Genomic DNA, 15,119 nt, shown 5'->3' with positions numbered 1-15,119 from the left:
AGTGTCAGAACTTGGCTGGGGAAACTCAGTCTTTACTGCTGGGTGGGTGGTGGTTTCCTGCTGCAGCTTTTGCTTAACTGTCATGATATTATTATTTTCTTGGAGTTTTATTTTTGATACTAAGTTTTAAAATAGTCCAATAATTCTTTTCCAGTAGTGCAGAAAATATATTTTAAGAACCAAAGAAGAACTCTGGCAGTGGCCCATTTAGTCCAGCATTCTGTTCTCACTGTGGCCAACCAGATTTTATTTATTTTATTCATTTATTAAATTTCTAGACCACTCTTCATCCGAGGATCACAGGGCAGTTTACAATAGAAAAACACAAAAATACCATACCAAAGAAACAAACAAAAATAATAACCCCACCCACCCACCCAGTTTAAGAGACCGGATGACTCTGGGAAGTCTGCAAACTGAGCATGAACACAACAACATTCCCTGCCCCCTCCTGTGGTTTCCAGCAACTGGTGTCAGAAGTGTTGTTGTCTCCAACACAATCTCTGGTTCTTTGGGCTTGAGTCTTCCTCCCCCTCCTTGCTGTAGTATTGGCACTGGACTGTCTCCTAGCTTTCCTTCTGCATCCAGCTTTGGACCTTGACTATTCTGTGTGCTTGAGCCTCTGGCTTGTTGAAATTATGCTGCTCCTTGAACCCTGCACTCTTGGCTAAGTGTTTTGTTAAAAGGCTCCTTTTCCCTCCTTGGCCTGAAATCCTTGACCAAGGGTGAAGAACCTTCTTGGCTCCACAGGTCAGAACCTTAGTGACCTGTCAGTCACACAATGTCATAATGTTGCTACATGATTGACAGATGGGTGGTCCAGCTGGGTGAAAATATCACTCCAAGCTGCTCTGAGCTCTGACTGGGCCACTGAGTGGCTGGCCAGTGGTCTGCAGGACAGAAAGCCTCATTGATTTGTTCCATAACATTCAGTGGGAGCTGAGACAGAATGCAGGCTGGGGCGTTGTCCCTACTCCCTTTCTACAAGTGTACCTTCAGCCTGCTCCACCAATAACTACCGTATGTTATCACTAAGGCTGAACCTAGCCTGAAAACCGGTGCTGTCCAAGTATTAAGTGGGTTTGAACCCTTGCTGTGTTTAAATTAGGTGCTGGTAAACATTGTTTAAAGAATTAAACACTAAAGAAATCAATCATGATTCAATTTCTTATTATTATTATTTTTAGTGTGCATTTGATGATGAATGACAAAATGTACTTTCACAAGCGATTGAAGCATATAACCAAAAAAAGCACAATACATTCCCTCTTTTCCTTAATGGCATAGGCTAAATTATCCATTACATGCGGAGGCAGCATAAAAGCCATTCTGAACATCGAGCGGTGGATCAAAGAGAGGGGCGATAACTTGTCCACAGGAGAAAGCCACGCCTCTCAAAGTCTGAGAACAAGGATAAGCAGTCTGCATTTTAACTACCTCTCCTGGACTTAAAACAGTCTGCAAAGTCTCCTACTGCGGCGAGTGTCAAATACTAGCTACAAAGATCTTCTTTGCCCACTTTGCTTTTCTATTACAAATGGCATTTTCCTCACCAGTTTCAGGTGAATTGAAGTGAGCTGTGTGGTTTTTTAAAAGAAGAAGAAGGAAAGAAAGAAAGAAGCAAATTAAATTCTGCTCAGCTCTTCCTGGAACAGAAAGTAGAGAGAATGGATTTCCAGAACATTCTGTGGTACCTCAAAACTTACTTAGCCCTGTCCAGCCCGTTAGAGCTCTAGTTCCCAGAGCAGTTTAATAGTCAATCCCTCTTCCCAAGAAACTCTGGGAATTATAGCTCTGTGAGAAGAATAGGAAATCTCCATTAACTTATCCAACTACAGTTAATGGCATTCTTAGGGAGAAGCCATGACTGTTTGAAGTAGTATGATACTGCTTTAAATAAATAGTGCAAATGAGGCCTGATTGACAGGTGGCACAATGCCCCTCCTGACATGTCTGCCCTTCTCTGCTTCCTTGGTCAGCAGAGCCACACCCTCTCTCTTCTTGCACATCGCTAGGCCTCCGGAAGACCAGGCTCCTCACTCCACCACCTGACCATGCCAGGAAACATGGGTTGGAAGAACACTCTCTCCAGGTCATGCCCCAGACCAGTCCAAATGGATGAGGTTTGGAGGTGGAGGAGCCTCTCATCTCAGAGCAGGTGAGCAAACTCAAGTGACTCATCATGGGTATGGCGGTAATGGGCCTGGGGCTGGGGAGAGCAGCTTGAGAGATTTCCAGGGCCAAAACGTTGAAAGCTCTGGCCTGATCGCTTTTGACAAGCTCATTGCGGCCCTCTCTCAATTGGAACCATTTGTGGTGCTGTATTAACGCAATGAAACCTATCCCCCAGCAAAAACAGAACCCGAAAGGTTGACACAAGAGCTGAAGGCCAAGTGAAACCAGATCTGTTTGCCGATCTCTTAAAGAAGATGGAAAGCTAATAAAACACAGCTTTTCCTTTTCTTTCTCTCCTCCCTCCCTCTTATGCCACATATTGACCATCATTCTCCACCAGGTAGAAGAGAATAACGATGTCAATCCAAAACTAATTGACTCCATCCCTTTCCGCTCTGTCATGGGGGGCATTTTTCTCCGAGGGTCAGGATGTGTTAGAAAACAACTATTTCATGACCCGCCTCTAAATGTTCTGCATTCCACCTCACTCCAATATACGGAGAGGAGGCTGATATTTAATGAACGGAGTCTGAGCAGCAGTTCTGTTGGATTTCAGCCAACTTGGGGGTGTTGACTGACCTCACTGATTCCGATTAGGCTGTGTGTCTGGAATTGCCATTACTGCGGCCCTTACAAAAATCTCCATTACCCTGGATATCTGCTTAAAACTTGATCTCGTACTACCTCTTGATGTAATTCCTGCATGGGAGTATGTCCCCAGGGGATGCTTCTCATTACTGCTGGTGGTAATCTTATGGTTTGGGTGCTGGGTGAGATTATAACTCCTGTAACTGGCAGATGTATATATACATCTGATATATATTATGAGAGCAGCATGGCATTCCTGCAAAGTATACAAGAATCCCAAACATTATGCTGTACGTGTGTGTGTGTGTGTGTGTGTGTGTGTGTGTGTGTGTGTGTATTACAACCTGGTAGAACGTCTACCTAAGTCAGTTTGGTTTGGTGATTAGAGTGTCAGATTAGGACTTGGAAGTCCAGAGTTCAAATGCCCACTGAGCCATCTTGGTCCAGTCACTGCCTCTCAGCCTGACCTACCTCACAGGGTTGTTGTGGAGAAAAAGGAGGGAGTGCAGTGCAGTGCAGTGCAGTGCAATAAAATAAATCCACCATTTTCTTACAAGTAAAACTGGAAAAACACACCTTGGTTAAATTTTAGTAGGGCTTCCAAGGCCACAAAAAATGACATTAAGATGCATCCCACCAGCTGCCAATTGCTCTCCTTCAGCCAAAATGGACTCTTGGTGACAAATTTTTGAAAAACCAGTCATGGCACTACAAACCGGATAGAGCAAAAATCAGCCTGCAGCTCTGAGCTATCTGGAACTCTGCAGCAAATACTTTTAAAACTCGCATTCCTCTTGCTTTCAAACATGTGCCTCAAAGCTTGTTGTAATTTAGCTTCTACACACCTCAGGAGGGGGGAATCACACAGTGATGGGGGAGATTGCTTCATTCTTTTGAATTTCTTTTCCTTTCTTTCTGTTTTTTTTTAATGGCCTAACTTCTAAAGGAGCAGGTGGAAAGCAGGCTAAACAGACCTCCAAGGTCAACATGGCAGAATTTCAGAGTCCAGTTAACTCATTAAGTTTAAGTGGAAAATAGGGGATGAAAGCTTCGTTTAGGAAGAATTAAGGAAATACCTAGGAATGGGTTTACAAAGTGAAATATTTTCTCTCAAAGCCAAAAGGTTAGCAGGTTGGTCTCTCCCATCTGTGACTGATTAAATGTGTTTGAGGGGACAGGTGGCTTTAGGAAATGTAATACTTAAAGAGCTTTTAAAATATTTTCGGCACTTTGGCCAGGTTATTGGATTCATTCTTGCCAACTCAGCAAGACGGTATCTTGAAAAGCACCACCACGCAGCACTCATAGCTGCAGTGCTTTCTCAAAACTATCTCCTTATCAAAAATCTACAGTGCCTAGGTCAGTGCCAAGGCATGGCAAATCTGACTGCTGCTTACTAACATTTATGGAAGCATTTACCATTCACAACAGTTTAACTTGGAATGGGGAAGAATTTTGGTTTGGCTTACCTTTTTACTGTGACCTTACCTAATCCCAAAAGCAATACATGGGAACTGAAACACATCTGTCCATCAAAATTCACACTTCTCCTGACTCTGAGATACAATTCAAGCAAATAAATGAATACAATAATGTGTCTATGAGGGAAAGGTGTGCATTTTTATAAGTGAAAATAGCGTAGAAAAATACATTTTATTAGGGGAAATTGCTTACAAAAATTTGCACATTATTAATCTTGTTTATAAAACCCAATTAAAAAGAAGAAGGAATGTGCACTAAAATGCTGGCAGATGTTGTAAGGGTTTGTTTCTTTTTACAATGAGATAGGGAGAGAAACCGAAATTGACGGTTTCACCCATCCCTAAGTTTAACTGTTTGGAAGGGTTGGTTCTGCTGACTTAGGCATAGCTTCATGGCAGTAAGTCCAACAGGCAATAAAGGAAGCCCATTTCCAAGTAGGGCTGAAGCGATTCTGCTCCCATTAAGCCAGGTAAAGGTAAAGGTAAAGGGACCCCTGACCATTAGGTCCAGTCGTGGCCGACTCTGGGGTTGCGGCACTCATCTTGCTTTATTGGCCAAGGGAGCCGGCGTACACCTTCAGGGTCATGTGGCCAGCATGACTAAGGCGCTTCTGGCGAACCAGAGCAGTGCACGGAAACACCATTTACCCTCCCGCTGGAGCAGTACCTATTTATCAACTTGCACTTTGAGGTGCTTTCGAACTGCTAGGTTGGCAGGAGCAGGGACCAAGCAATGGGAGCTCACCCCATCGTGGGGATTCGAACCACCAACCTTCTGATTGGCAAGCCCTAGACTCTGTGGTTTAACCCACAGCGCCACCTGCATCTCAGGTAACCTTTCAATATTTGCTATCCGCATCTAACAGCTCCTGCAATTCAATTTCAATATTTGATAATGATACTTGACAGCCAACATGTGATGCTGTCTCAGATTTGACAGTATTTGGAAGCTGGCATTCAGTAATAATGGTTGCTGGCATGCAATGGCTAGAAGAGATGTAAAACTTATACCTCGTTTTTCTATTAAAAGAAACTCAATGCGGGCTACAATGCAAAACAACAAAGACATACTTCAAAACATAACAATTGCAAATTCAATATAACAATATCAAGACCAGTAGGAACGTGCCAAGCCATTGATCCATGTAGCTCAGTATTGTCTACAATGACTGGTAACAGCTCCCCAGTCTTTCAGCCAGGGAATTTTCCCCAGCCCTACCTGGAGACGGAACCTGGGATGTTGTAGATGTTCTACTACTGAACTACAGCCCTTCCCTGATAATGCCTCCCAGTGGCTGGTCCTCTTGCTGTCCCCAGCAGTCTAGCTGCCAAGTGATTTCACTGGGAGATGCTGACTAGTTGAAGAGGTGACATTTTGTGGATGTCTGCTCAGAAATAAGCTCCATGGAGTACAATGAGGCTTACTGTAGCAAGTTTGCACGGGGAACCGGTGTGTGTGTAGATACAATTTGCAATATCTGCATTTTGGGGCCAAATATAGAACTCATAGGGACGCGGGTGGCGCTGTGGGTTAAACCACAGAGCCTAGGATTAAGCCCTCATCACCTACAGGGAAAAGAAGACATGTGGTTGGCTTTTTCCTCCCACTTTTTGAAAAAAATTATAGATCATAATGATTTTGAAAACACAAACTGCAGAATTAAGGTAATCTATTACTTAGGGGACGCGGGCGGTGCTGTGGTCTAAACCACAGAGCCTAGGGCTTGCTTATCGGAAGGTCAGCGGTTGGTTCAAATCCCCGCAACGGGGTGAGCTCACGTTGCTCGGCCCCAGCTCCTCTGGCGGGAAGGTAAACGGCATTTCCGTGTGCTGCTCTGGTTCGCCAGAAGCGGCTTAGTCATGCTGGCCACATGACCCGGAAGCTGTACGCCGGCTCCCTCGGCCAATAAAGCGAGATGAGCGCCGCAACCCCAAAGTCGATCACGACTGGACCTAATGGTCAGGGGTCCCTTTACCTTTACCTTACAGATCACATGGCATACACTCTATGCATAGTTCCCTGTGCAAGCATTTTATTGTATGCCTGAAGAGTAAGCACATGCTGAAGACAGGGTCTGTGTGTGTCTCCTTCTCCTTCCACAGCATGCATTGAGGGAAAAGACTGCAGGCAACATTCTGACGGAGCATGGCAGCAGTGCATACATCCAGCTTTGCCACACATAGCATAATTAGAAATTACACATCTTAATTAGAGATGTGAAAGACATTTCTGCAGAATAATAACCCAATCCAATGCTCCTGAACTGGCAGGTTGGGATACAACTCCCAGCTGGGTGATGCACTTCTGTGGATTTTGCAATGCATTTTCTGTTTTTCAAGATGTGCACACAAAAATTTGCATTTTACGGAAAAGCAATCTTTTTGCAATAGCCTTAACTGGTATGGAATACCATCATTTCTTTTTTTGCTGGTACCCAGGACACTTTGATCAGGATACGAGTACAGGCACCTCATTTTTACACACACCCTGCCAAAACAAAACAAAAAAGCACATATAAAATATAAATTTTACTGGTGAATGTATTGAAAAGTTCAATGTCTAAATTAGCAGCCCAAAACACCATCAAGGAGACTCTCAAGTAAAGACTCCAACAATAACTCGTGTATAAGAACAAACCCCAAAGTCTTGTCTGTCTTAAGCTACCCCTTTATTGGTGATACTGGTATTCTAACCTCAGAATGTGCACAGATTTTTTTCTCACAGAGGGATTCCCGGCCCCCCTCCACCCACTGGAAACTTTCACAGTGCTGGATTACATTTTGATTTACGAGATTTTGCTAAGATGTGAATTAGCTTTCCTTACCTTTCGTAAAGCTATGCTTTACCACTCTGCACTGTTAAGGCAAAGGAACTGATTCTCCATGAAAGGGAGCCACACATCATCACACAAAAGTTGGGCTCATTGAGTTTCTCGGAAACCGCTTTAAATCTCTCATAGGCTTATAAAACCATAGAAACGCAAGGAATTGTGGATCTTTTGTGCTGAGTTGCATTACTTTGATTGAGCATGGGTTGTTTTTTTTAAAAAAAGTTTGCTTCACTACCATTAAAAAAAGAGAGACAAAAATAGTCAGAAACAAATTTGCAGAGAGTAGGCTTACGTCAGCAACATATGCGTGAAAACTAGAGTAATATAGAGAAGACTTTAAGCCTGTGGTGAAATAATCCTCTGGAAGCTGTTTGCCTTACATGTTGATTGCATGCAGACACAAGGAGTTGCTGCTTGAGGCCATACTGTACCATGAGTTATGTATTACTTAAGTTGTGCAAATATTCTGCACACCACATGGGTAATTGTTGCATGTGTGTCTTTTATCAAATTGCTAAAATATATGGGAATTCCACCATAAACACAAGACTCCAAATTATATAAATACTTATATTGAACTCTGAGCCACATAATTATTTGGCCTGTCCACATTCACACTGCTACATGGGTTTTGTAGTCTATTTCAAGCTTGCAGGGCAATATTACATTTGGAGAATACATGTGACAAGTGGGACCTGTAGCAAAATGTTGCATTGTGTACCTCAAACCCCTAAAGGAGTTCTCCTGTTCCAGGTTCCAGCCTGTTGGCTATGTCCTCCTCTCAGCTATTATAAGCTGCAAGAGGGTCAAGCAGCCTCATTCATTATCCCCCCCCCCCATTTCCCATTTCCAGTTGACACTCAACTTTCCATGGGACCTGGAGGCCACTGAGCATGCTCAGTCTTCCTTGTGACAACTCAACCCCCTGGCTGAGCATTCTGACTGGCCAGAGGCCCCTCATGACCATTCCACCACTATATAGCAGGAAACCTGTACTAAAAGTCCTGCAAACAACTGGAATTGGCTCTCCAGTCCTACCTGGAGATACCATGGTTTCAACCAGGGACCATCTGCATGGAATGGTTGTATGAATGAAGTGTGCAGGATCTATCAGAATGGACATGCATAGCAGGGTTAAGAGAATCCTGGGGTCCCTCTAGACTTCTGCCTGCGTTTGTTCACGAGTTTATCCTGCCACATTAAACTGAGGCAACAATAGTGCATTAGTAGAGGATTTATACCGGACCATCTACACACCATTCTGCCTTATAACTTGTTCTGTGATAGTTCTCTGATGTTACCACATTACAGTGGTACCTCGGGTTAAGTACTTAATTCGTTCCGGAGGCCCGTTCTTAACCTGAAACTGTTCTTAACCTGAAGCACCACTTTAGCTAATGGGGCCTCCTGCTGCTGCCGCGCCGCTGGAGCACGATTTCTGTTCTCATCCTGAAGAAAAGTTCTTAACACGAGGTACTATTTCTGGGTTAGCGGAGTCTGTAACCTGAAGCGTATGTAACCTGAAGCGTATGTAGCCCGAGGTACCACTGTATTTTCATCTGGAGAGTCACTCTTGCACTACAGAACAAAAGCAGGACAACAAAGAAGCAAAGCAACAGAACACATGAGGCAGGAAAAGATGCAGAATCTCACCAGGAAGCTATGTGAAATAGGCCACTTAGAGATGAAGCAGGATGCCAACCCCCAATACCATCATGAGCAAAAAAAAATCATAATGAATTCACAATGAAATGGGCATCTGTATGTGGTCTCTTTTATTTTTTAAAAAAGTTGATCCAGTCTGCATCATGGCATTTGAAGCAGCCAGCTCCTCTGCGATCTGTGTGACTCTTGCCATTTGGGCTTAATGGTTATTCTGCTGGGTAGCTGCCCATGACTTCGAGTGCAACTTCCTTCCCAAATGCTTGCAAATGTGTCCACACCCCGTTTTTGTTGCTGTTAATTCTCCGCTCCTTTCCATGCCCCCGCCTCTTAGTTGTAGCATGAGTAATCTAATTTCTCTGCACAACGCGTTGCTGTTTGATAGACAGGTTGCCAAGGGACATTTCATGTGTCAGCATCAGTGAAAATGACTTTTGAAGAAAGCTCACACCCTATCACTAGCGTGGAATCCAAATTGCCATAGAGCTTCTGCAGCCATGAGTACCCCGCGCTTCACTCCCAGATAATGTATTCCATTGCCTCTGGCAGAGAAAAAATCAGTGAGAATCTCTATTGAATACTGATATCAACTGGGAAGCAGAATGCAGGGAGGGAATCCATAATTAGGAATATTCAGATGTTGTACAATCACTTTTATTAGTACCTTGAACAACAACATAGGAGTGCAGATCTGAACATTAGGAATGTATAGAGGCAGCATTTTACGTTCCATCCTGTTGCAGAACTGTTTCCATTCCACTGCAATTCACCCTCCACCCAAAGCTATATCATTTGTCTTTCTGTCTGCTGTGGCAAAATTATGTAAGTTGCATGATTAACTATAAGGTCATTATATTATTCCACCCCATTTCATTTCAATGCAAAGGAATAGAGGGGATGCTCATCAAATTTGCAGATTACATCAAACTTGGAAGCATTAGCAAATATCACAGAAGTTAGAATCAGGATTCAAGATAGCCTTAATAGAGTAGATAACTTGGCCAAAAGTAATAGAATGAATTTCCACAGGGATAAATGTAAGGTTCTACACTTAGGTAGAAGTGTGAGGAAGTGTATCCCTACAAATTGAGGGATAACCAGATGCACAAATATAGGATGGGGGACACCTGGCTTGACCGCATTACACGTGAGAAGGATCTTAGTAGACCACAAGCTTAGCATGAGTCAACAGTGTGATGCAGCAGGAAAAATAGCTAGTGCCATTCTAGGTTGCATCTACAGAAATATAGTGTCCAGATCAAGGGAATTATTAGTTCTAGTCTATTCTGTCTTGTACAGACCCTCCCAACCCCATAGTACTGTGCTGGGTACCACAGTTTAAGAAGGCTATTGAGCTGGAACATGTGCAGAGGAGGGCAACCAAAATGATCAAGGGTCTGGAAACCAAGCCTAATGAGGAACATTTGAAGAAGTTGGCTATGTTTAACCTGGACAAGAGAAAACAGAGAGGTGATATGATAGCCATCTTCAAATAACTGAACCGCTGTCACATGGGAGAGGGAGCAAGCTTGTTTTCTGCTACACGAAAGGGGAGAACTCAAATGACAAGAACGATGATTCCAACGCAATATTAGGAAGAACTTTTTGTGGTTTTTTTTAAGGTAAAAACTGTTCAGCAATGGAACAGACCACCTGAGAAGGTGGTCAACTCTCCTTCATTGGAGGCTTCTAAGCAGAGGTGGGATATGAAGTGATGGACATGAGGCAGGAGTTGATAATGCAGGTGAGCTGCGCACAGGTGGGCTGCATGCAAGCTGCTGGCCAGCCCTGTGGAGCCTCCTTTTATTGATACAAATATGCAAACCAGGCAGATACATTTTGGGCTGTGACCTTTACACATCTTCCAGTCCCGAGATCGAGGGGTGGTACAAAGTTATTTTGGCACCTGTTCCCACCGCATCATTTTCCCCTTGCACAGTGTATGACGAAGGAGACAAAAAGGTTACAGACAGGGCACTGCAGACTACTGAGACCGCAAAGGGTTAGACAGAGGGTACGATGTTCAGACAGCTGTGGCTTGTCTGTGGGGGGGTGCCCCACACCCCAAGGTCATGTGTGCAGACAGACTGTTGCTGTCTGCGGGTGGGGAGTGTGCTCCCTCCGGACCCCACCCCCTACCCCACCATCATCCCTACAGGGATGGCCATCTGTCAGGGATTATTTAGCTGTGTTTCTACATTGCAGGGGGTTAGATTAGATGACCCTTTGGGGCCCTTCCAACTCTACAATTCTAGGATTCTATACATGCTTTAATCCCCTCATCTCTCTTCTGGCAGATGATTCCCACTTGTTTCCCCGTTTTCCACAGAAGTGCAAGAACGAGCTCTGCGTCCACACCCTGCTGCTATTCATCCAGGTCTGTAAGTGTAAGTCTTTCCAAAGCGATGAAGTGACTCTTTTTTATGAAAGGGTGCATACTGTTACACTTCACTGTCGACATCTGCCATTCAGCAAGCACCACCCTATAAAAGAAACCTAAAATGTTCTGTTCCTCAATTAAAGTATAAAAGCAGAGCTGTTTGGGGAGGTTTACAAGGTGGTTATTTCTATTTACCTGACAGATTTCTGCCCTGGTTGCAGCGCAGTGCCAGATTTCATTGTTTAACTGGGAACAATTGTTTTGTGAGACTGGTATCTATGGAGAAGCAAGATATGTGCACTACATCACTGCTAAAGGTCTTCTCACCCCACCCCACTCCCCCCAAAGCAGATACAGAGTCCGCAATCTCACAAGTAATAGAATAAACGGCTCATGGATGGTCTTTGTAGAAAGCCATTTTCTCCACATTGCAATCAGTGAGAGATGATACAGCATCCGCAAGGGTCTTGTTCTGAAGGTTTTAGAGGGAGACCAGAGGCATGTGGGAAGCAGAAGAAAATGTACAGTACCATATCCCACACCTGCCTATTTCAGCGTTCAGCTGAACAGGAGTTCATTTCCCTCTGGTCTGCAAAGACCTCTAGAAGAAATAAAAGACATCAGCCTGGGTTAAATATTATTTCTCATTTATTTAAAGTGTTTTAACCTCCTCTTCAGCCAAAAAGATTCCCAGAATGGACTACAGATGCATTTTAAGAACAATTGTTCTTAGTATTATTATTATCATCATTATCAACTGAATGTATTGTTGTCCAATAATTTTAGATGCTCTCTAGGCAGCTCACAAACATAAAATGATAAAACACCATTTAGAACCCTCAGGGTTGCCAACTAACAGACACGACATGAAAGGGGAAAGGTATGTGGAGGGAGGAGGGCTGAAGGGAAGGCTAAGAAGGTGTCCTCATTTCATGTTCAGAAATCTGACTGGACTGGCAATTGAATCTTACTTCAACAATGGGGATGGGCAACATCCTCCACTAGCTTAGGCTAGCTTGGGGGATGTGGGGGAGCTCTGATGCCTCCCCTAGAGTCAAACACTTGAGGCAGCTGTCTTACTCTGTCTAATGGTAAGGCCTGCCCTTTGTCACAGCCAAGTCTGGTTCAAAGATCAAGAACCATACAAATTGAGAACTAGAGCCCGTCAACAGTTTACCCCTGGGCAATATTTTTATGAACACTTTAGTATATGTATTAGTGTAAACATTACCTGGTGGTTTGGGTTTTTTTAAGGTAAAAAGGTAAAGTCCAGTCAAATTTGACTGTGAGTGCGGCGCTCATCTCCACTTTCAGGCCAAGGGAGCCGGCATTTGTCCACAGACAGCTTTCCAGGTCGTGTGGCCAGCATGACTGAACCACTACTGGCACATGGGACATTGTGACGAGTGCCAGAGCGCACGGAAACACTGTTTACCTTCCCGCTGAAGTGGTACCTATTTATCTACTTGAACTGGAGTGTTTTCAAACTGCTAGGTTGGCAGGAGCTGGGACAGAGCAACGGGAGCTCACCCCGTTGCAGGCATTCGAACTGCCAATCTTACAATTGGCAAGCTCAAGAGGCTCGGTAGTTTAGACCACAGTGCCACCTAAAGTGAGTCTGGGAACTCATTCCAAGCCCCTATTCAGGTCTGATTTCTCCCACACCTATGTCATGACCTTACTGATCAGAAGGTTACACCTGTTACACCTGTGCACTGTAGGGTTCACCTCCTTAATGCTAAGGGTGGATAATGAGTCTAGGCTAGAGATGGACAAATCTACCAATTTCAGTTTCTCTTTTTCCCCCAGTCTTCAGTTCTCCACACTTCTATATCAGTTTGCAGGTTTTTTTGATTTAAAAGTTCTCATGAAAATGCATCAGCATTGCAGTGCAAATTTCTCCCAATATGCACAACTTTGCCTAACGTACACATTATTATTATTATTTATTATTATTATTATTATTATTATTTTGCAAAGCCGTGTTTCCTAATATAATTCCGCTTTGCATGGCATTTTAATGCACACCTTGCTCCAGTATTTGCAATGGTCTACACATAACTTGGCTGGAGCAGTGCCTTGCAAAATCCAGGAAAGTCCTCATTTCAAAGGATGGTTGTGTTTCAGTTTGCACGCTGTTATGAAAAGTGTGAATTAGGTGAGTTTGCCTTTAAATGCAAATAGAACGGAATTTCTCCCCCATCCCTAATTAATGGGCAACAGGGGACGGGAGCATGCCTCCTCCTCCCTCTGGTCGTGGGGAGCGCAGCCACTGAGGATCAAACTGGCTTTTAGCTGCAGAGCCCAGTGCCGCACTCTGTTTTCTGAGGCATGCGAGAGCTTGGCCGAAAGAATATCTGGAACTGCAGGAAAGGCGGGAGGCCTCATAATATTATACATCGCATTAGAGACAATACAGCCGCCATGGCATTTCCTCTGCTCTCGTTACTCTTCCATCAAATAGTTAATTTTCTGATTGAAGCTGAGAAGAAACAGCTATTATCCAGGTGCCAATTATTGCTCTTAGCACCATGTGCATTAGAAGCTGATCCTAACAGCCCCCCTATTAAATGATATTGGACTGATAGACATAGGCCATCTAAACATTAGCCCTTTGGAAATCATGGTGCTTTTTGTCTGCCCCTCTCTTTTCTTGCCTCCCCTCCCACCTTTTTGGCCTGCCTTTCTTTCTTTCTTTCTTTCTTTCTTTCTTTCTTTCTTTCTTTCCAGCCTGAAATGCTGGGCTGAGCCACCACGTTTTAGTCAACATGATTCTAAGAACATATGAAACGGCTGTGTATCAGGCCAGATTATTTGCCCATCCAGCTAAGCATTGTTGACTCTGCCTGGAAGCAGCTCTCCAGAGTCTCAGGTAGACGGCATTTCCCATCGCCTGCTCCCTTTCCTTAACTGGAAATGCTAGCCATTGGACCTGAGGACCCTCTACATGCCAAGCTCAGGTGCTTGGCCTCTCCATATCTGTACCCAGTGCTATTTTTCAAGAAAAAGAGATGCCGGAACTCACCGTGAATACCTCCCTTGTTGGCTTATAATGGCAATGGCACCCACCTGAGAGGTGCTGGAACTGAGTTCTGGCAAGTTCTGGTTGGAAAAAAGCCCTTTCCGTACCCTCTCCAACTGTCCCTATATTCCAGGCACAGTGCCGGGATTACAAAATCCATCATGGCTTTTACAGGGAATGGGGTATTTGGGGTCTGAGTCATTTAGGTTTTTAAACACTTACATGAGCACTAACATTATATTCAAAGTCAGGTGGTGGTGGTGGTTTGTTGTTGTTGTTGCTGCTGCTGCTGCTATTGTTCCTATTATTGAAAGGCGAGCCCTTCTTCAATATACAGTGGTACGTCAGGTTAAGTACTTAATTCATTCCGGAGGTCTGTGCTTAACCTGAAACTGTTCTTAACCTGAAGCATCACTTTAGCTAATGGGGCCTCCTGCTGCTGCTGCGCCGCCAGAGCACAATTTCTGTTCTCATCCAGAAACAAAGTTCTTAACCCAATCTTATTTCTGGGTTAGCAGAGTCTGTAACCTGAAGCATATGTAATCTGAAGCGTATGTAACCCGCGGTACCACTGTACTCTTTCCACCATTGACTCATTCTGAGTATGCCATGATGGAGTGTGTTTTCCTCATCCCCACATCCCTGCCCCGTCTGTTTCTTCATTAGGAATTCTGGGGAGAGGGAAACTGGTTTTTCACAGGAGGGCTGGTTTCACAGAAAGCTCATTGTTGATCTTTGGATGCCTCCGGGCCAACAATCTGTGCTACAAGTTACGCTGCTTTTCCCCCCTTTTTCTTTTTTTAAAGAACACACCGAAAAATAGACAAGAATATAATACTGATCCGAGCATCTGTAACTAGCTAATTAGGCCCTTGTGGGCAACGCAGCAGATAGGAAAATGGAAACAAACAAATATATCCTTGTACAATTGTACTTTAAAAGACCATCGTCGCCACAAAGAGGACGCTGGTAAATTTGGG

The 15,119-nt window shown here is 44.0% G+C and overlaps 1 long non-coding RNA gene across 1 annotated transcript; it reads left to right on the top strand.

The window, feature by feature from the left end:
- Positions 1 to 1,593: 1,593 nt before the first annotated feature.
- On the top strand, positions 1,594 to 11,456 carry LOC308573910. Its single transcript, XR_014002220.1, has 4 exons — positions 1,594 to 1,690; positions 2,016 to 2,158; positions 11,035 to 11,114; positions 11,320 to 11,456. It is a non-coding gene; the product is annotated as an uncharacterized lncRNA (long non-coding RNA).
- Positions 11,457 to 15,119: the final 3,663 nt, after the last annotated feature.

This window comes from Podarcis bocagei, assembly GCF_964188305.1.
Source record: "Podarcis bocagei genome assembly, chromosome: 14".
Classification (NCBI taxonomy): domain Eukaryota; kingdom Metazoa; phylum Chordata; class Lepidosauria; order Squamata; family Lacertidae; genus Podarcis; species Podarcis bocagei.
Note: the sequence above shows the minus strand (reverse complement) of the source record. Positions and strands in the feature narration are given on the sequence as shown.